This window comes from Amblyomma maculatum, chromosome 6 (genome assembly GCF_055883805.1).
Source record: "Amblyomma maculatum isolate TAMU_Amacu chromosome 6, ASM5588380v1, whole genome shotgun sequence".
Classification (NCBI taxonomy): domain Eukaryota; kingdom Metazoa; phylum Arthropoda; class Arachnida; order Ixodida; family Ixodidae; genus Amblyomma; species Amblyomma maculatum.
In genome coordinates, this window is record NC_139349.1 from 37,266,055 (window position 1) to 37,288,593 (window position 22,539).

The 22,539-nt window shown below is 44.5% G+C and overlaps 1 long non-coding RNA gene across 2 annotated transcripts in view; it reads right to left on the reverse strand.

Moving 5' to 3' along the window:
- LOC146185535 (uncharacterized) overlaps window positions 1–22,539 on the reverse strand; it is a 103,887-nt gene that overhangs the window by 66,693 nt on the left and 14,655 nt on the right. For both annotated transcript variants that reach the window (XR_014707994.1, XR_014707995.1), the window contains exon 2: window positions 13,433–13,514. This is a non-coding gene — a long non-coding RNA (uncharacterized LOC146185535). The remainder of the gene's footprint in view (window positions 1–13,432; window positions 13,515–22,539) is intronic.

Consider the following 22,539-nt stretch of genomic DNA (forward strand, 5'->3'; position numbering starts at 1 on the left):
CGGCCGCGCACGGCATGGTGCGCACCGCAATTAACCGGCGTGGAATATGGTGACGTCAAACTAAGTTAGTGGGCCGAAACTCGGAGTTCAAACGCTGTCGTTACGCTATAAAGCTCGCACCAGAAAAGCCATGCCAGTAAGTGAGGCGAGCAGGCAGCTGTAGCTTCTTGATACTTATCTAAGCCAGACACACGAGGTTACACCGGCGACGTAGACTGTCTTAATTTTGTTTCCATTCCATGGTACCGGCACGCCTCTCAGCTCAAACAAGGAAACTAAGTATTCATACAGACGCCAAATTCCCGAACAAAATGAACTTCCGATCGCCGGGACCCCATATCCAACTGTCTGGGTCCGAGACAAGACCCATAGACGGCTCCTGTCATAGCAGGCACTTTTGATGCAATTAGCCGACATCGTCACTTTGTGCAGACATTCATGTAATTAAGACCATAAGCAAAAAAAAAGTACAGAACATTTTGTTTTAAAATGAAGGCTATGATATACTTACAACGGCCATTGTCAATAAACTTCAACTGCTCACTAAAGTTTTCTAGCCCTTAAATTTTTCCCTGGCATGTTGCTAAGAAAACATTGGACGTACTCAGTCAAGCGGCAGATAAATAACAGAACAGCTTCAACCCGGGTAAAAAAAAGAAAAGAAAAGCACAATTTCATTGAGGGGCGGTTCGGAGAAAAGCAGATGGAACGATAGGAGGCGATCTTCCTGGCATGGGCATGCCAGCAATAGCTACGCGAAATACAAACTAAATACATGCTACAAATACTCGATAGACCAGAAAATGGCTAACAAAATAAGAAGTGGCCCAAAAGGCTGCCAGAAGTATCAGATCAAACGTTAACGCTGAAAGGAAGGTTATCTAATAACATCTATAATAGAAATCAAATGTTGCTCTGACCGAGCGAACATTACGATTCTTTAAGACTGGTAAACTTTAGGTTAAGGAAGTAATCCATTTTTTATGTGACTCTAGGGGTAGGGTTTTACTTTTCAGTGGCCACCTGATTCGGGTCTGACAACTTGTAGAACGTTTGATCTAGCTGCAGGGAAGAGACTTGAGCATTATCACTAGGAAACCACCTTTAGAGCGAGTTATTGAGGATGACCAAACAAAGAAGGAGCTACATAGACGATTCAACGACAGATAAGGCTCGTCCGTATTGTTTTTCTTTATCCGTGGTCGTACGCATATGTAGCACTGCTCTGTTCGTTGCTCACACACAGCGCATGCTCTGACACGTGCATGATCCTCCCGCCTTTAATAGTCTAGGCAGCTGGAGAGACCAAATAACAGTGCAGTTTAAGAGTAGCAAGGGAAAAATTAGCCCTATTTGTTCCTCCCGAGCTCCTCCTGAGGTTCTTAAGCGGCTGCCGTTAAAAAACGACCCAGTTTATTAGCCACGGCCCGAACAAAAGTTGAAGCGTATCGAAAAACGTGATATATCACCTCTAAATACGTTGAGAGAAGTGACCGTCGCAGTCCTAAACTCAAATGAAAGCGTCGTAAATGACATTGTGGTGCTCAAGGCATTGTTGCTCCCACCGTATAGGAAGGCGTGATTCACTCAAAGCGCTAAAGCGTCAAACTAATTAACGAGCTCCTGGCTTTATGCTGCTGACAGGAGGTAAATCATGTCAGCACCAATAAACCGCTCTCAAGAGTTTCGAAAGGGATAAAACCCCGTTTTATTGCATCAAAGGTTGGATCTGGTCAGGATGCTAGAGCGATCAAGGCTGCTTAAGTTAATCACTCTTTTTAACTGGACACAAGAGAAGCCGATTAACTAGTCATTCATTCACGTAGAAGATGCAGCGCACACTTTCAGGTAATAACAGTTTACAGGTCCATAAAACAACTTTTACTCGCAGTTATACAGGGCTGAACAAAGTACCGGAGAAAAAGTTGTTTCACTGCAGTTTGTCGGGGCTTCACCAAACAACCAGCAGTAGAAGTGAAGTAAAGACCAACCTACTTATAGCAATAATGAAGTGGCAAGTAAATGTCACAGATATAAGTGATAATTGCTATAACCGGGATAATATAGCGTTAATATATCGCGACATGGTATTATTGTGGCTACTTGTTTCTTCGTTGGTTAGTCATTCTGAAAATATTATGATGGCTCGATCCAGTGCTTCAGATTATGCAAATAACGTTGCCGCCATAAGTATTTGTAATAAATATATCTAGTGCTGATGTAAATAAACAGGTAACACTTAAGGAAAGTATTGCACGAAACCAGAGTAAATCGATAGCAGGTCCTGATCCTTGAAAGCATCAATATTGAAATCTTCGGCTAGTTTTATTGTAAACCTATGCATTGTGCAAACAAAAGAAATACTCCAATATTTGCAATACCTTTACAGTCCTACGCGTCTCTAGTGGACCGCTATCTTCAGTCTTATAGTCGTTTTGTGAGATCTCGAAAGTGCATGAGACAAATATTCCACGTCATCAGGTGTTGTCAGGTGCCTAGAATATGGGCCCGAATACCGACAGTATGGCGCTCTTCTGATTTCACACTCCGACAAGGGTACAGCAGACGGAAGGAACTGCCCGTCATTTCTTCGAAGTGAACTGGCCCGTTTTGAAAGCACGGAATACAAGCCTGCTGCTTCTTTTTTTCCTGCTTCTTTTTTCCCCAAAACGTCCGCGTCTAACGATGCTGAGGATATGAGCGCCACTACCTTACGGGTAAAGCCAACCCAATTAGGCTTTCGGGACGCAAAGACAGCTGCTCACTCCCCATGGGAGGGAATACGCCTGCAGGTGGGCAAAAACACCGAAGCCAGCGGGAGATTCAGAATAAAGAGAGTTCCGCAGCCGGCAGCGCTGAGAAGAGTTCGAAGGAGCCGTTTCTAGCCTGAAGAGAAGGATGCCACAGTTGGCGATAAAACCAAAGATAGTAGGTGAGCGCAGATACAAGCGAGGCTCAAGACGACGTATCCGGCCAATGGGTACTAACGGCGCTGAGAGATGCCGAGAAGCTTCAACTGGACGAAGAAGCAAATCTGCGGCCTCTATAATTTTTCTATAGATAAAAATATCAGAAGCAATAAAACTACATGCAAGCTTGGGTACCTCAGTCCACACAGTAATCACAATAATCTGTAGTTTTTGATGTTTCTGTTTTTATTTATATTTAAGATGAGTTTCACAGTGTCTCTGGTCTTAAGAAAGCATCGACAGCGAAATAGCTCAAAAGGAAACCTCGTGTGCAAAAAAAACGATTGTAAATTCTTACAGAAAGGGTCGTCAAGTACAGCAAGCAATGCTCTGACTAACTGCCAGATCTTAGTTGAGACCGCATTTATCGGATGGGAAATAACAGTGCAGCATAGAAAGTCGTATCTATTGTATTTCTCCTTTTCTGGTAGAACCACAGGAGAGGTGGTGAGAGGGGGGTTATGATCTACAGTATATGTGAAGAAAATAAATAACAGGCCCGAGCGGGTTTCTTCGTTATACTTTTGATCAATCTTTCTGAACAAAAAGTGCATTCTACACATTCAGGCACTTTATATATGAATTCCCTCGATTTTTACACTAGAGCTACTTTGAATATTGAAATTTGTTTACTATCCTCCACTGGATTTCACAGTGTTTATATTATTTTAACCTCAGTGTCTCGGGTTAATGGATATACCTACCACATTCTTACAAAACATGCGCAATAGTTTCTTCGGACTTAACACACAAATCAGGTTAGTAATGTCACATGGTGCGTGTTCTACACTGCTCTTGTTTCGAGCCGCAGGAAGCTGCATCATGAATTGTCATCGAAGAGTTCTTTCCCGGTTTCCTTCCCTCCTCTTATGTGGAACCAGAATCGGCATTTTATCTTTTTCATTGAAATATTTCGTTTTCCTTTCTTTGCCTTTTTGGACCAAGTTCTTAATGAAGCCGGTTAGGCAGCAGTGGCGTAGAGGTAGAACTGAGTCAGAACACCTGCCTCGCGTGCAAGAGGACAGTGGTAACAACAGTCTCGACGATGATGATAATGATGATGATGATGATGATGATGATTAATGAAGCTGTTCTGCTTTGCAGGAAGCTGACTGGTGATTTTCCGCGCGCTTTTTCTGTGCTGTCAATCAATCCTCTTTGAATGCGAGTATTTCAGTACCTCAGCTGGTCATCGATTTTCGTTAGATTTCCACGGCTGGCCTTCATACAATATAGTTGTGAGGATAAAGGATCGCTGTTTATGGGTACCTCGTATAGACAGTCCGAGCGACGTCCAACTGCGAATGAGCGCGACATGATCGTTAACGTTACCAACCACACGATTCAGTGTTCCCGCCATGTGCAGTCCGCGCTGTAAATATGAATCCGATGCAGAGACATTATTCAATAAATAAACAAAACAGTCAAACAAGCCCAAATAAAGAGCCAGGACGCATAAAATTACATATTATTAAATAATAAAATGACATTACATTTTACAAAGACATTACCAAGTTCGAATGACGCATAGCAGATGGAAAAGGGAGTGAAGGATATAAATTAACGAGGAAAACGTCGCATGGCCAGGCGTCCACAAAAATAACTATAAATTCAGCTTATAAGTGAGAGGCTTACTCAAATGGTCGTTGCTTTCATGATTGAGAACGGCAGAAACATCCCAGGTCAAAATCGACATAAACGAGCTAAAGTGCTCCGTGGAAAGTAATGAATTCCAGAATATTAGTCAAGTCAAGAAAGAAAATCGAAAGCGAGATGGGGAGCTTATTATCAAGCTGGGTTAGGAGGTAAACCTTGCCTTTTTATTTAGCACATTCGAATTAGGCTACAAATAGCTTGCTGGGTGCGAAGGACAGTTATGACTAAGAGCTCTTGACGATTCTGTGCATTCTAGTTTGTATTCCCTTGGCGGTACTGGTGCACAAAGATGAAAGCTGACGAAATAGTAAATACAAGCTGACCACCGAAACTTACAAAGCCTAGAAACCACGTCATATCAAAATCTGTAGACACGACGACCTATAGAATTGCAAAGATCTGCTTACTGCCTCAGGGAGCGCACAGACATGAAGCTAATCTGGCCTAGCTCTCTACGTTAACCATTCCGAAACGTGTTCCTTGCACCAGCAGAGGAGGAGAAGTCACCTCGGGAAAACACCACGAAACATTATTTGGGGCATTTTGTTTGGTTCGGACCGAGTTTTGTTTGAAAGGATCTGGTTTGGTTTGTGGAGCGTTCAAAGGCGACTCAGGCTATGGGGAACGCCACATTGGAGTCATTCGGTAAATTTCGACCACCTGGGTTTCGTTAACGTGCGATGACATCATACTGTACCCGTAAAATGGCATCCAGTATAAGGCAGCGCTGTACTTCGGAGAATAATTTACCATAACCTCTCAGTTGTGCGAACAAACGTTTCTAAGTAAAAAAAAAAAAATATATTCTGACTTCTTTTTTTCATCTTTTTCGTCATTCGAGCTGATAGAGCAAACGAAAATAAGAAGTTTATTACAGTATTTGCACTGCATTTGTTTCTGTGTCTTGTTCCTGGAACTCTTCAGAGGAAGCCATGTTTTTCTCAAAGCGCTGTGTAATTAGGGAAAAGGCTCAGGCAATAAGCGTGTGCTTATGAGCGTGCACCCTCGTTGCAAAATCCCTTAAGCGCACACAACTGAAGTGCTCTGAAGGACATGCCGCTAATGTGCTGCCAAGAGAAGACAGTAAATAAATAGGCCATCCTCAGACAAAGCTACCGCACGTGGGAGAGAGCGCGGAAAACGGCGATAGAGCGGAACAGCTCCATTTTGTGTCGGATTGCGTAGAAACACAGCACGAACATTTTACTACTCTCTATTCGTCGTTGTCTTTTCCTCCCTCTTCCCTTTCTTCCTTGCATTCTACCTTTCACAGTTGCTTCCTCCGGTGCCCTTTTCGGAAGAGGTCCCCGTAATTGAGCGCCGTGGCTAGCAAACATCTATTTCGGGCTTTTAGACATAAAACTAAAATAAAAGAAAGACCCTGAAGAGGGAAAAAACGACAGCGGAAAGTAGGGAAAGGAAATTCAGAGCGAGGCGGCAAACTCATTTCGGATGTAGGTGACGGACGCAATGAGTGACGCTGTGCGCAGGACGAAGCGTTCCAGCGGCACCAGACTCGTCAAGCGAGCAACCCGTAACTGCGCAGAGCGCCACCAAAAACGTCGGATAAATTAAAGCGACGAACAGGGAAAGCTGTCGGAGCTCGTCGTTCGCTACTGTCGGCCAAAGTGCGTCTGTACGTGTGCGTGTGGACGAAGGACCTGGTTGCATGGACCGCAGGGGAGGGATGCGCGCGCTCACCGGCCGGGCACGGTCAATTGGGAATGCGCTCGTCCGTGCGAGCCCTAATGAAGATTCGATTGTGCGTGCGGCGGCAGGCGCGACGCTAGGTGGCGTCTAGACGGCGGTAGGTGGCGGCGTCGTCGGCAGTGGTGGCACGGGTCGAGCGGCGTGTCACTCACATTAGCGCTGGCCCGGAAAAAGTTTGTTCGCCCGGCGCGGCCCGTTCATTAGTGAAGACGAATAGGCACGCCTGGAGAGCGCATTCGTCTTGCTCCTCTTTCACCGGACGTCCCCAACGCTGTTGCCATCGCAGTTGGAGGGCACGCGGTCGTAGAGACCCCTAGCCCGCTGTCGAGTGACTTCGTGAACGCGAGACGGGGTGTGTCGTTCATGATGTACTGCTTGGCAAATGAAAGCGAGGGACAAGCTAAGAACATGAGAATCACGGAATCTGCGAATCGAGTGCCTTGGTATATGCCGGGTACGCTGAGCAAGCATAGACAAAACACAGGCGACTTGCTGTTATGCGCCATTCCTTCGGGGACCGATTCTCACTCATTAAGTTACGGTCCAAGGCATGCGATGCTGCTTGGGCATGAGCGCCAGTGTTTTCGGTCTGCTTAGCAGTGGCGAACCACCATAAAATCGAAAGTATAGTAGGAGCCGTCCTTTTCTACAATCGTTTTTGGCTCGAGAACGGTATGGTAAATTCTGTCCATTTAAATAGACAGTTTTTACTTACCGGTGTCTTCCTTAAATAAATGTGTTCCTCTGCAACTAGCACTCACCATCCTTCGTACAACGGCAGCTGTCGCATTGGGCTGTTGGACAATGCCCTCGACGCTTACATTGTGGTCTAGAAACAGTCATCATCGGTAACATCTAACCTTCGTTAGGAAGCCTACATCAAATCCATTTGTTCTAAAGCTGTAGGTAAATAAATTATTTAGGGAGAAAGCTGCGCGACACCCCGACCCACATTACACTCAATGGTTACAAAACTCTTATAAGACCCACCTTAGCATATGCGAATATAGTCTGAACCTTCATGAAAACATTTAAACTAAATAGAGAGCATCCAGAAGCAAGCAGTAAGGTTTATCTACTCAAAGTTTTTACGCCAAGCTAGCGCTACCAGCCTAAAAACTCAATCAAACCTACAAACCCTGTCAAAGCGAAAACAAATTTCAAGATTAAAATTTCTAAGGCGAAAGCCTTTCTATTCCTATGGAACGAAATCCTGTGCGCGACGGTTGTGCGCGAGATCGGCCAACGCCTTCTATTAGGAGGCGTTGGATCTGTGCGCGAGATTCCGTGAGATTAATTCTTGTCTAGCGTCCCTACAATCTGCAGTCTCACATTCGAACGCGCGGCAAGGAACGCCACGATAGGAGTGATGATGTACCGTACAAGCTCACACTTGCCGAGGTGGTGAAGGGTGGCTGTTCCTGGCCCTACGGGGATGGGACGGTAGGTCAATGCCGCTTGCGGCGGAGGCTAGCCAGCCACCGAATTTTCGCCCGTCTTTCTCTCCCTCTTCTTTTTCTTCTCTACTTTCTTCTGTCCGCACGAGGCAGCGGAGGTGGCTCCGGAGTACCCGGGTTCGATCCCGACCTCGGCGGCTCCATTTCGATGGAGGCGAAACGAAGAGGCGTCCGTGTGCTGTGCGATGTCAGCGCACGTTAAAGATCCCCAGCTGGTCGAAATTACCCCGTAGCCCTCCACTACGGCCCCCTCTTTCTCTCTTTCCACTTTCACTCCCACCTTCCTCCCTTCCCTTACGGCGCGGTTGAGGTGTCCACAGAAAACAAGTGAGACAGTTACCGCGCTTTTCCCTTCATATAAATCAATAAATCAGGTGGTTCAGCTACAGAGCCAGTAGCAGGCCCGTGCATTTTCTTTTCCTTCTTCCTACAGCCACAACAAATACAACAGCACACTTGCCGGAGAAAGTGTCACAGATACTGCGCTTTTCCTTTCTTGTAAACCGCCCCGCCGGCGAAGCCGTTGCGAGTGTTATTGAAGTTCTCAAGACACAAGACGAAGTGCCTGAGTGGCTTCCGAGAATGGAAGTGTTGCTGCAAATTACTGATTTGTAATGGACCACGCAGCCCAAATCGCGTGGTTTTAACCCATGTAGTGTATTTGTCGCGTAATATTCACTCTCTCTGTGTGTGTGTGTGTGTGTGTGTGTGTGTGTGTGTGTGTGTGTGTGTGTGTGTGTGTGTGTGTGTGTGTGTGTGTGTGTGTGTGTGTGTGTGTGTGTGTGTGTGTGTGTGTGTGTGTGTGTGTGTGTGTGTGTGTGTGTGTGCGTGTGCGTGTGCGTGTGCGTGTGCGTGTGCGTGTGCGTGTGTGCGTGTGCGTGTGCGTGTGCGTGCGTGTGCGTGTGCGTGTGCGTGTGCGTGTGCGTGTGCGTGTGCGTGTGTATGTGTGTGTGTGTGTGTGTGTGTGTGTGTGTGTGTGTGTGTGTGTGTGTGTGTGTGTGTGTGTGTGTGTGTGTGTGTGTGTGTGAGAGATGTTCTATATGTGTGAAATCTGATAATAAATTAGGCAATAAAGAAAAAAATAGTGCCACAATGGTTACGGCGTTCGACAACTGTGCCCAAGGAAGCGGGATCGAATCCTGGCCTCGGCGGCTGCGTTTCGATGCTGGCGAAACGGAGTGGCGTCCGTGTTCTGTGCTATGTCAGTGCACGTTAAAGAACCCCAGGTGATCGAAATTTCCGGAATCCTCCACTACGGCGTCTCTCATAGCCCGAGTCGCTTTGGGACGTTAAACCTCACAAACCAAACCAAACCAAACCAAACCTTTCTTGTAAACCAATTATAATTATGTGTAGCACTGCAACGAACGCCGATAAGAGGCAAAGAATAGGAGGAGAAGGGTAAGCTTTCGCCATTCTCCTCTTAGCACACAGCTAACTGACAGTTTAATTTTTTTTTATTCAGCTCTTTCACGGCCTCTTCAAAAAATAATAAATTCTCAGTGCTTACATCACTACTTTCAAACACTTATCTAGAACTAGTCATAGTAAAATACTCTAATCAACCAGTCAGCCGCATACTCCCTGTTTCCTCACGCCACTTTCTTTTGGAATAAATTGCCTCACGATATGGTGAATTCTACGTTCGTTGAATTGCTGTTAAGTATATCTAGGAAATTCAATTTTCTTTTTAATTGTCTTGTTGTGTGTGGATCTAAGAACACCTCTATTTTTTGTGTGTGTATGTGTGTGTGTTCACCTCCTGAATGGGCTGAATGGGCTGCAAAGGACTTGTAGTATGCTTAAATAAATAGTAAGGGGCGGTATATCCCAGTCACATTAGCCTAGATTTATTTTCCAAACGCTAGTAAATAAATCAAGCATGAAAAGCATGTGACGCCGCGCAGTTTGTCTAGCAATCATAAATTCCCAACAGAGGATAAATATCTTTTCTCTGATTTTGTCCAAATGTATGTAATTCACACCGAACCATAAGGTGCCTACTTCCTGCGCGACTAGAACAGGTGACTCTAACGGGCTCGTCCACGGCTGTATGCCGCCGCAATCGTGGAGTATTGAAATTGCTGGCGAATTGCACCGCGTTCTCTTCGCACCTCCTTACAACGTGGTAGACGATATTCGTCTACTGGAAGTTTGTTCTTTGTGAGCATTTTCTGTCTAGACGTGGGGCTCGGGGCATACAGTCGCGAAAGGAATTGATAACGCACAATGCAGCACTTCAGGTTAGTCTGAAGAGTCTCGTTTACTGCTTTTTTCAGCAGAAGTCAATTTCTCGACAGGTTCCGTGGTTTCGAACGACAAGTGCCGTCTGGATCTTACACCGAATTCGTCGAAAGGCGCAATCTTCATATGGCTCATCAAACGCTGAGGATTACAGCCAGAATTCTGTTATCAATGAAAAAGTCCAGATTATCTATCGATCAGTTCAGTAAGCTTGCGAGTTAGGGTGGCTATTGGCGCAATTGTGGTGACACAATCAGAGCGTGGTACTACCGATGACACTCCTTTTTTTTTTTATATATATACGAAAGCTCTACTCTATCGGAACAACTAGAGTGCGTATGCGGCCTGTCTTGCCGCCTCCAGTTGGCTCGTCTGGCACAAAGTTGCGTTTTCGCAAGGGGCCACCGGGCCAATTTCTCCGGCCCTCATATTTCCTCTTTCGAAGTTGGGTAACCCATTTGATTAAGCTCATCTCATTCAAGCGCAGCACTGCGCATGCTTCTTCTTTCTAGGAGCTCATCGAGAAGCAGGGCACTGATGCATACGCACAGAAGTAAGTGTTATGGAAGCCGCGCCCGTTACCGAGCTTTCGCCATCCGCGTTCGGGCGTAAATCGGTCAACAAAACAATCGGGCGAAAAAGGGCTGGGCGAGAAAAAAAACCAGAGGCCTGCATTCCATCGCCAGGTGAAAGTCCCCCTGCGGGTGAGAATCCCAGTAAAAGAGACGCGCTGCCGGCCGAGGTTTGCCCAATCAATGGACCCAGCGGCCTCAGCTCGAGTGCAGTGGACCATCGACTCCGCGTTGCCGTTCCACCGTTGTTCCGCAACCTCGATTTTGGTAGCGCCTATGACGATGGGGATTTTCCCGCTGGAGGGCGTGCGTGCAGCGTGCGTGCAACATGCCACCGACGCGTTGTGCGCGCGCGTTGGTGTGGGACCGTCTCTCGTCGATTCCGCTTGTGTTGAAGGGGCGGCAGATCGTTTCACTGGAACGCGAAATCGGCCAGAGCGTGTAATGCAGTACCGGGAATCGGGCGACGTGCCATTTCATTATCCCCGCGAGGCGTCCGGCTAGCAGGAAAACGCAGCAGGTCAATAGCGAAGGCATGCTTAGTGCGGTATGCCGTGACGCCCGTGCGAAGGCTCAAGAAAAAGGTCACAGTTTGCATGTACAGAACATATGCTACGAAGTTTCGACCGTACCTTGCCGTCGGTACAAGTGGAGAACATGAATCTGGTCGCTGCCTGACGAGTTCTGTTTCACTCGATCTTACTCTTCACTGCTCGAGCAGCCCTTTGCCATTTTCTCTCTCTTTCTGATAGGTGGGCGAGCAGACGCCCGGGACCATTGGATCCCGAATCGGGCACTGTATTTTAGGCCACGTAAGCGTGTTGGTGCGGCTTGGTTGAAGCGGGGCTTTGTCTCATTGCCGGCAGTCGTGTACAAGCAAAGACGACAGCTTACGATTCCATGCGAGCAATCATAATCATCATCATCATCATCATCATCATCCCCAGCATGACGATACCAGCAACAAGGCGAAGACATCTCTCATATTCGTCCGATTAACCTGGTCTTGAGCCAGCTGCATCCATTCGATCCTGCAAGCTTTCTAATCTGATCCGCGCACCTAACCATCTACCACCGCCTGCTACGCTTTCCTACCCTTGGAATCCACTGTTTAGCTCTTTGAGACCAACGGTTATCTTGCAATCGCACCTGAATGACCTCCCGAGCCCAGTTCGCCTTCTTTATTTCTAAAAGAATGTCATAAACTTGCGTTTCTTCTCTAAGCCATTCAGCAGACATCCTATCTCTTAGTGTCACTTCTACTATTTTCTTTTCATAGCTCTCTGCATGGCCTCCGTTTAACTTTGCAGATTACAGGGGCGCGAATTGAAAGAATTGTGATTAAGCCAGTAGCGAATGGCAGACTCCCAAATGTTTAGCTAGCGTGCGCACCAGCCGCCTTTTTCGTACCCCTGCGTCTTCGGAGGGTCGAACTCGTCGAAATGTCAAGTTCAGGAAAGACCTTGGTGAACATCTGCTTAGACATGATCTTTTCTCAGGGTAGCTGATTTCTCCGCTCAGGAGCGCAGAAAGAGCAGCCATTGCGCCCACCCTAGTTAAATATTTGGGCTGCTGCACATGTGCGCGAACGAAGATCCGCAAAGGGGGGCCGGGAGACAGGGGCCAATAACGCTATCGCATCATACCCTTAAAGCGGAGCATAATTAACTCCTACATTTTCACGCCAATAACCGATTTTTTTAGATAATATTTCTATTCGTAATCGCTTCTGTGCTTCATTTAACGTATTCCTTCCTTTGAAACTAGAGAGCGGCAGGTCTCTTTCTTGCAAACATAGGCTAGTTTTGTCACCTGAAGCAGTGCTTTTGAGCCAAGTGAGATTTTTCGTCCTGACTTCTGGGCCAACATATCACGTCGTCACATCGCAGTACTTTATTTTTCTTCGAAAACCCGATTGACAAAAATATGTAACGAGTGGGACTGTAAGTAGTAGAGAAACACTGAGACAAGAAAATGTAATTTTTCAGTTGTATTATCAGCGAATTTGGGAGCACAGTTAAATGCAGCGATAGGGTGTAATGTTCAACATGAAGTTCGCGGATCTATTGAACATTTTCGACCAGACAACGGAGTTTGTGCGCAAAATGTGGTAACAGTGTGTTACCAGTAAAAAAAAAAAGACAACTAAACTGCCTTCTTTTTATCTTCTCTAAACCAATGTCTTAACATTGTGTGATTTAAAAAGATCAATCAGGTGTCCTGTTTTGTACCGCATCGAGTCTGTCCATGCGTTTCGAGATGATCGCAGAACTTTTAAGTTTCCTTCTGATGGGCGATTTCTACACATGATGTCTCGCACAATTTCGGGCTTCATAAAGCCGAGTGTTTTATCAGCGGACGTTATTTTTCTGAAACTAGAGTCTCCTAAGAGCTGTTATGACTGAGTGAGGTCAGTGGGAGCAACATTATATTTAATTATTTGCTAATTGGTAACTGCCTGCTTTAGTGTCCTAAAGAAACACGCGGCATATGACGAAAACCGCAGTACAGGGCTCCAGAGTAACCAGGACTGTTAGGGTCCTTTAACGTCCTTTAACGTGCATTAACGTGCAAAGCGCACAACGGTTTTTTTTTTCTAACTCACCTCTATCAAATAATGGTCACTGTGGCCGGGATCGGCCGCCGAGTATCACTCTGCTCTAAAGCGGGAATGTAATAGCAAAATAACATCGTTGCGAGTAGCCATACATGCCCTCACATACCATACATAGCACATATACCATGACTTACCACAAAAACTATGCATGTTTGCACATGTAATTCATCAAAAAAGATATGTTATAAACATGTGAAAATATTTCACCTTCCCGTGGCATCTGTCCCCAGGTCTCGTCTTGCTCTCTCCAGTAGGGGATAGGGGGATTCCTCTCTTCCTACCTTGCAACCTGCAACATTGGCAGGTGATAAGTGGTGTGTGACACACCCACGTGCTTCGTGTCCCATTGGAGCTCCTTTGCTATCGAATAATGCACGGAAAAGAGAACAAGCTACTGTTCCAGCGGAACCACATATACACTTAAACGTACTAGTGTTGACTTGCATCAGATGCTGCGAACACAATTGCATCATTTGTTCGTATCGTGTTTAAGTGTTTCTTTGCGGGAAAGGTTAGACACTGAACTATACAGAGTAAGGTCTCAAGTAAACAAGTTGATACATCCTCTAATGTAAACTGTTAATGTTTGTTTTGTTAAGTAAGGGAGTAATTACTCATATGTGTCCACCCAAACGCAGCCATACTACTACAAAGGAAAGCTATACAGCTTTCTCAGAAACTTCGTAGTTAAAGAAAAATTCATCCTGGTCCGGGGATCGAACCCGGGGCCACCGCCTTTTCGGTGCAGTCACTCTACCAACTGAGCTAATCAGGGTGGTCAACAGATCGGATGGTAGGGTGATAGCGACTTGATCTATAACTCGAAGTGAAAATGGTGTTGATTGATTATTTAGGGGAATCCTCCAAGGTGAAGTAGATTTGTAATAGGGAGTAATTACTCATTGGCATCCACCCAAGCGCAGCCATACGTCTACAAAAGGAAAGCTATGCAGCTTTATCAGAGTTAAAGAAAACTTCGTCCTGGTCCGGGGAGGGTTTCGAGAATGGAGCCCCGTGAGACGTTCGCAGCGAATGGAAAACAGGAAGCTGGTCTATGAAGAAAGCTGAATGAGTGGGATGCATAATACATTTTCTGTGAAATACGTAGGATTATAAATCCCACTGAAAAAAATTGTTGCGTTAAGTATGGCCTGAACCTAGTGATATAAGTGAAAGTGGTGTTAAAGATGGTTGTGATGGATTATTAAGGTTGCGCATGGTTTTATGGTTTGAATGAAGGGGACGCTCAAGCCTCGCCCTGAGAGTAAACGAAATAGCCCCTGCAACACTGCAATTTTCTTCCGCGATATTTTATTTTCTAATTTTTTTAATAATAACAATTGGTTCACAGGAAAGTATCTGTCACACTTGTTCTGTGGACACCTGAATCATGATTTAAATTCGTTTTTGGGGAAAAAAAGGCGCAGTATCTCTAACTTTTCGGTGGACTCTAACCGTCAATTACGTCAAGCTCACATCATATTTTTGTTTCCGCCATTTTATTAAGGCGTCCAAATATTAGAAGGCACACAACATCTACAGAGTGGCCATGTTCGGTCTGGCGTCTTCAATTCACAGCTTATCGACTAGTACCTGCAACCAGTTCTTCCATAGCTCTGCGAAGAGCCGAGTAGAGGTCGTGGTCATGTAATATCATGTGAACGGTGATTGAAGATCGACGTTAGGTGCACGTGCTGAGCGAGCGAGTCCCGCCGTTAGGCGCATGCTTTCAACTTCACTGGTAGGGAACGACATCACCTTGAGCTTTGCATGCAAGAAATAGAGCTTCCTCTCCAAACGCGTCAGAAAAAAGGGTCGAATAGCCAATTTATCGTATCCCATAGCAACGTCGAGAGGACAGACATCGATATGTCTTGGAGTTCCATGCATGCTATGCAAGAAAATAGTCAGTACAGCTCCGCAGGAAGAACCTTTGCGAAATCCATTTTGTAAAGGATGGAACATGCGATTTATTTATAAACACTGCATGGCTTGATAGTAAACGATGTGGGTGGTACCAACCGGTAGAAAAAGCTTGTCGACGGAATTGGATTATGCTGCAAAATCAGAATCTTTGGCGCGACTTATTTACCTTTCTTATTTCTAGTTGTGTGATCCCTATCGAGAATGACTGTGAAAATGAATATGCTGACGTTTGAATTGGTTGTCTCCGAACCACTGGAATATTTTTTTACCTTATCAATAATGCACGAAACTCCTTCTCCTCTGAGTGATTTTGTCCTGCATAATCACCTCTGTATTAAACGTGAATGAGAATAAGAACACCTCAAATTTTTGATAAAGATGGATGCAAATACAGTACTGGATGTACTTGCGCCCCTGCGCCAACCGCCATTTCACCTGCATCGTTAAACGACAACTCACTGAGAATGTCGTCAACTGCCGGAACTTCGCCAGGATATTGGCAAGCATGCCCAATAAGTTGCCCTCGCAAGGACAAAAAAATACCTCAGCTTCAGGTCTTAGGTTGAGCTAAAAGAAATTCTTCCTCTGTCTTTTTCTTTTTGTTCTCATCTCGAGAGAGAGCCTGGAAAACATAATTTAGGTTTAGTACCAGAACTCCATTAAATATCGCCACGAGACTCGCTACGAAAGGAAGCGAGAGCAAACAAAGGTCAGAAGACGTGTTTCCTGATTTTGTTTACTTGAATTGCCACTGTATGATTTGTTTGCTTCCGCATCATTATGTTTTTTGTGTGCGGCCGAATATTATATATGATGGTTATATTGACTTGCTCCAAAACAGTAAAAGAAAAAAAAAAAGAAAGTACGTGTTAGCCCCCCTTTTCAGACGGACAAACGCGATCGTCACACAATAATGACGCCCTTTCACATTCATTTTCCTTTCCCTTACCTGTTCACAATGATTTAGGACGCAATGCTTTAGGAAGGTTGTCACAGTGCCCTGTTAGCACGTAAATAAGAAATACAAATTTAGAGTTGTGGTTCTTGCTCTTTCGATCAAGAGGGACTTGTATGAAAAGTCCGAAAAAAAAAGGCACAAACGACGGGCACACTGACGGAGAAAAAAAGACACCGACTGTAAGCACATTTATTCGATCAAAAAAGCACGTCGTTACTGCCACATCGGATGTCTGTGCGCAGACAAACATATTTATGGCGAACAAACATGAAAAACTTAAGTTCGAGGGAACCGGACAAGATCAAGGCAAGCATCTTTCAATAAGAAAACATTAATTTAAATACACGTACAGCTAAGCCCCAGAGCTAAGGATTAAAAAAGAGATCAACCAATAAACCAACGAGTAAAAAAGTAAATAAAGTAACAGCGAATAAATCAACGCAAAATTATATAAGCAGGACATCATCATGTAGAGTTTACACGAGAAAATCGCGTCTGCCAGCGAGTAAAAGCTGATCGTTGCCAATCAGTGTCAATCAAAAACAGGAAAAGCAGTCACATGTGTTAAAGAATGGTGATAGTAAAGATGATCTAGACACGTAACGAACTGCAGTTGCAGTTTACACCTGATCATCTAAGAAATTCTTGGCAATTAAAAAAGTTTGAGCAAAATCAGTCAAATGTGACAAAAGAGATCGTCTAGATGCTTAACGAACAGCAATTCTAGTCTGCACAAGTGCGTCCGGAAACAGAACTCCTTGACAAATAAAAAGGTTTCAGAGCTATACTTCTTTCTAATTTGTCGTAACCCGCAGAACTATCGCATATACGGGGCAGTGAAGTTTTTGTAATTCCTTTGTAGAAGCTTTAGGGTATCGTCTAATCGCTTTGGTATTAGTACTTCTATCTTTCTGTGAGTAAGGCTTTTTAAAGCTGTGTTTCATTCTAATAATGCTTTTTAGCTTTTCGTAGAAACACGCTTTCAATGCGGCAGGAATTATCAGTAACACGTAGCACTGGCGCATCAGCAAGGGCTCAGTAGATGATCCATAACTACAGCGCAAACGACAGGACAGAGATTAAGGAGGGACACCATCCCTTCTTCATCTCTGTCCTGTCGTTTGCGCTGTAGTTATGGATCATCAAAAACACCAACTCGTCCAACAAATGCTTTTGTCGAGGCTCAGTAGAGGAATCTATCCCGATTGAATATCGGCTGTTCCAGCTTCGAGGTGTGTGAGAAGGTCCTGTACTTTTTCGTCTTCATACTCAGTAGTATTTTATTTATTCTTGGTTTACTCCAAGCATACATGCTCTCCTTCTTTGTCTGCTTCTAGAAAAGACGTGTCGGTGCCACCGAAATAAATGAAAAAAAAAAAAAAGCAAAACAAGTTCCACTCATCCGCTTACTTTTTTCAGCGTCTATGTAATTCTTTACCGATTCAAACTATCTTACAGAATTCGAATACTAACAAGGGTGCCTGACGTAGCTAAAATATCTGCTCATTCGTAAAGCGGAACCATCGTTAATGTTTTCGTTTTTTAGATCGCATGTAAAACTCATTGGACTATCTGTAACCCAGGCAAGCTTTTTTTTTATTATTTACCTAGTTAGCCAGTCAGTCATCTAGTTTTGAGAAACGAGCTAAACGTTAACCTTCCCTTGCCTGAGACCATGACAAAAGAACTCGTCGGCTTCAAGTTTGACAAATTACTAAGTCAGGAAACTGGAATTTTCATGCAAATCAGCGACAGTAACGCAACCTGTTTTAATAGTGAAACGCGCATGTGACATGCAGAGTGCGGTAAATCAAAGCACCGAACTTTCGCAACTTCGGATGGCATTCGTTAGGAATTAGTTTTACATGCGCTCTCACCAGGACGCGTAGATGTTGGTCCTACACGTCTGAAAGTTGCGAAACAGACATGGTCAAAAGCCCCACACAGTCGAATGTATTAAATCGCTCAAATATGCAAAGTGGCCCTCATTGGAATTACACCTCATTTTTAAAACGCGGCAAAAGAGGAAGCAGCTTACGAAAGTGTCGATTATTGTACTATTCAGGAAGACACACATTTACTCAGAAGGATGCGTCTTCAATGGAACTGTTGGTTTATTTTCAAGAATTTTTTCGCATTATGTTGAGCGTATGATTGCGTAAAACAGTTCGACACAATTGCCCTGCTTAAACGAGGCTGTGGTTATTGCAAATATGTGTTATAAGCCTTAGGTGAAATAGGCCGCCAAATTTCTCTACCAATGTAACCACGTTTAATATTAATGAAAACTTTAAGCTGCTGTTTAGCTTGCCTAACACGGATATACATGATTAGCTCTGCTTTTCACGTTTTTTCATGCTTACCTAACCATTTAACGGCTCCTTTAGTTTTTTAACAAGATCAAGGAGGCCTAATTAATGTCTTCAAAGTAACTTTGTCCGCAAAGATGAAGACAATGAACACGACGACATCCCAAGAGAACAACATGAAAAACAGGCACCTTGACAGACGAAGCAAAGCCGACTATTGAGATAGCGAGTAGTCAAACGCAGTCGCCTGCGAAGCTGTTGTGTTTATTTTGGCCTGAATTCGAAACCAACTGGAGGTGAGGTTTTCTTTTTCTTTTATTCTTTTTTTCATTCGACTGTTTGAAGGAAACTTGACAGCCACTCAGGCGAAATATATGAATGCTGGTTATAATGCTTCGTAATGCTTCGTGAACAGCTCTTTGGCTCAAGAAAGCACATGAGCACTCACGAAAGTCAACAGATACTTTCAGCATTTAAGTCCACTCCATATTCTTGAAAGAATCGTAGGAGAAGGACGAAGGCAACTGTCCTAACTGTCCGATTCTGGCTTCGAAAGCATGCGCACTTTTCGACACCGCTCATGTAGTCCTAAGTATCACGTTGTTGTTTTTTTCAAAAAAAAAAACAATAATAGCAGCGTTCATCCTAGGTTGAACCTAGTTTGAGGAGTGGAAGCGCTCCTGGGCCACTATTAATTGTATAGACGACCGGTAGCGACGTCACGTAACTTTAACGCCATCTATCGCCTTTTCAACAACTCTCATAAGTTAGGCTTTAAGGTTTAATAGGTCAGTGAGCCGAGAGGTCAAATTTCAAAGGGTCAAATGTCAAATGTGAAAGTCAAGGATGATGTCTACCGTGATGATGACATTGCTCACTACTCTATACCTTAGTGTATACCTTCGAGCCAATCTGTTGCTATGCGATGCTTCTCAAGCGCATCGATATTTACACATGGACAGACCTTGTAGCTCGTAATATAACAAATTAATGTGGAGGGAGGGAGGGAGGGAGGGAGGAAGGGAGGGAGGGAGGCTAAGAGGCATGTGCACCTTCACAAAACAATAATCATAAGGTACCATATGTGCATATTTCATGACTCTTGTCACCTCGGTTGCACATTTTCCACCCGTCCTGGCATTCTGTGCATAATTTTTGAAACTTGGTAATTGACTAGTTTGTGCTCCATAGCAAGTAAACCGGAGTTTTATTGCAATAGCATTAGAACCTACATTCCTACATTGGCCGTTGTTTGTGCGGTGATTGGACTATGGCAAGCGGTACTTGACAGGCAGTAGGTGAAGCTAAAATAGATTGAAATAATACACTTTACGGCAGTAAGCGTGTGTCGAGCCCGCGGCTGCTCGAACGTATCTACTTCGCTGACCACTGAATCAGACATCATCGCCGCAGCCAAAGATCCCACGTGTTTAACTCTCATTAGATTATGCTGTTCATATGAGGTCGTCCTCTTCGCCAAATTCCGTTCTTGCGCAATGGACTGCAGATCACACTGATACCAAGCTTCCCTCTTAAGGTGCGTTAAGTAATTCGACAATACCATTGCGTACTACCACAGTCATAAATTTCATCGATCCTTGTCTCGAGCTTGCTTGGTCTTGAACCCCAAGCTTTGAACTGAAACTGAAGTGAAACTGGAAGTGCTAATGAAGCTATTTGCAGCTGGTCCAATTGCACTAAATTGTCCAACATTATCCTACTAGCTCATGCACTCTTTGGGATCAAGCTACAATGATTACAACACAGCGGTCGGCCGCACTCGCCGTTGTAACCTTAATAATGGTGCCATATTCACTGCTGTTGCAGAAATCACAGTAACCATATTAGTGCTGCTGCTGGAACTTTCCTTGGACGCTCAATAGCTTACATTACAAATCAGTTCTAGCGTGCGAAAAGTTTCACAGCGTCTCGGCGAGCCGACGGTCGATAATCGTTTCTTATTCAAAACCTTCAAGGTCGCGATTGCACGTTTCCAAGCAGCTAGCTTAAAGAATAATCGACGGCTTTGTATCGGTGTCTGGTATCCATAGCTACCTTGTTGTGTTGTTTTTTCTTGCATTTATAGAAGAAAAACTCCTCCTTCGATCAAACAAAACTTCTGCTTCTTGCAGGTAACAGCAGTAACGCCATTTTTTTTATACTATGCTTCTTCCTTTGTGTGATATGTTATCTCTTTCTTTTCTTGCCATAAAATTATTAAACTGGCATCAGTGGTTTATTTGCTGCATTTAAAATTGCTCACATTACACAATAAAAAAGACGGGGGCACTTCTGTGTTCCGCAAAGCTTGTCAACTCGATTTTGAGAAAAGATTCAGACAAAACATATGCATTCTTAAAGCTAGAAATCAAGACATCTATTGAGTATAAATTCTTCAAATATTGTATTGTATTTGTTGCACTTTTCATGCATATTCCTGTTTTCAATTTTCATAGCACTTATACAGTACTTGACGTGAACACATATTGTGAGGAAAAGCTAAGATTCTATTTAGAGTACTCACTGCGCTCATCGCCACTTCACAGTGACGCTTTTACCCAGCAGCCGACGAATTTTCAACCACCCCCAGAGGGCGCCACATTTTGTGAAAACCACGGGCCTTGAACCAAAGCCATTGCTAATCCAGGGCAGTTACTATGCTAACTATTCTGGCCGTGAGGTTATAGCGGACTGCCGCGTCGGGCTGACTAATTCAATAATTTTAGCCGAGAGGATCGTTAGTGCAATGTTTTCGATTGCACTCTTGAAGATGGGATGATTTGCGATAAAAAGAAAATGCTACCTCCTTCCCCCCGCCCAGCAGGGAACAAAATGAGTGGTAAATAAACGAGTGCCAGGTCACAAATAGTGTGATTACTGCCTTGACTACTTTCCTTGAGGAAGTTGCGTAGCATTAAATTCATCCCACACCGCAGCGTTAATTGGCTCAGTGGTTAGCGCGTCCGACTGCTGAGCCGCACTCAGTGGTCAGAGCGCTCGGCCACGCCGGTCGCGTTTCGATGCAAGCGCAATGTACTGGTATGCGTGTACTGTGCGATGTCACTTTGACATGCAGTAAATATATTTTCAGACTATATTTCAGACTATATAAATATACTCAGACTATATTTTCACCTAAATGAGCAATGTATGTACTACAAGTACCAAAGTCTAAACGCAAAGCCGGGGTGGCGCAGTGGTTACGGCGCTCGACTACTGTTCCCAAGGACGCGGGATCGAATCCCGGCCTCGGAGACCGCTTTTCGATGGAGGCGAAAAGCAAGGCGCCCGTGTGCTGTGCGATGTCAGTGCACGTTAAAGAACCCCAGGTGGTCGAAATTTCCGGAGTCCTCCACTACGGCGTCTCTCATAGCCTGAGTTGCTTTGGGACGTTAAACCCCTCAAACCAACCAACCAAACCAACCAGTAAATAAGCCCCGGTCGTGTAAAGTACTGGATACCTCCACTACAACGTTCTCTACGGTCGTTGTCGTTTACATAAGTATTTTGGAATCATCCCCTGCAGCGATCTTTCATGGTGCACACATATAACTTACACCATGTCATCTGCAAACAGGTCTTTAGGCTTCAATAAAACATCACATCTCCAGAAGGATGTCCTTGAAGAAATAAAGTGAAGTGATGCGAAGGATGTTTTAAACGCGGTAGAAATGCCATTCAAGTGAACTAATAACGAAACACAGAGTTTGTTTGGAGTAAACTATGAACGACACCAAGCACAAGAGGCGCGCTTTCGTGTTTGCTAAGAAGCTTTGCATATTCATGGCTGCTCAAATTTCACATTTAGTGGCTGCTAACTTTCTTGGTGAAATTTCCGACTGTTTTATATTTATCTTCTTTAATTCTTCCGTGTACGTTTCCTTTTGCTCATGCCACAACACTTTCAAGAGCGCTTTTTCGGTTAGCTATTTCACTGGGCGAAATACTGGATATGAAAACGATATAAGTGCTGTCAGGGGTCAATTCGTACGGCGAACTCGACAGCAAACTCCAGTAAGTAGCAGCCCATTTCGGGTAGCAATGACGACTGTGAAATTCTCACCACTTGTAGTCACACTTGATCGCACCTTTAGACGCCGATTACTGTAAATAGTAGCACA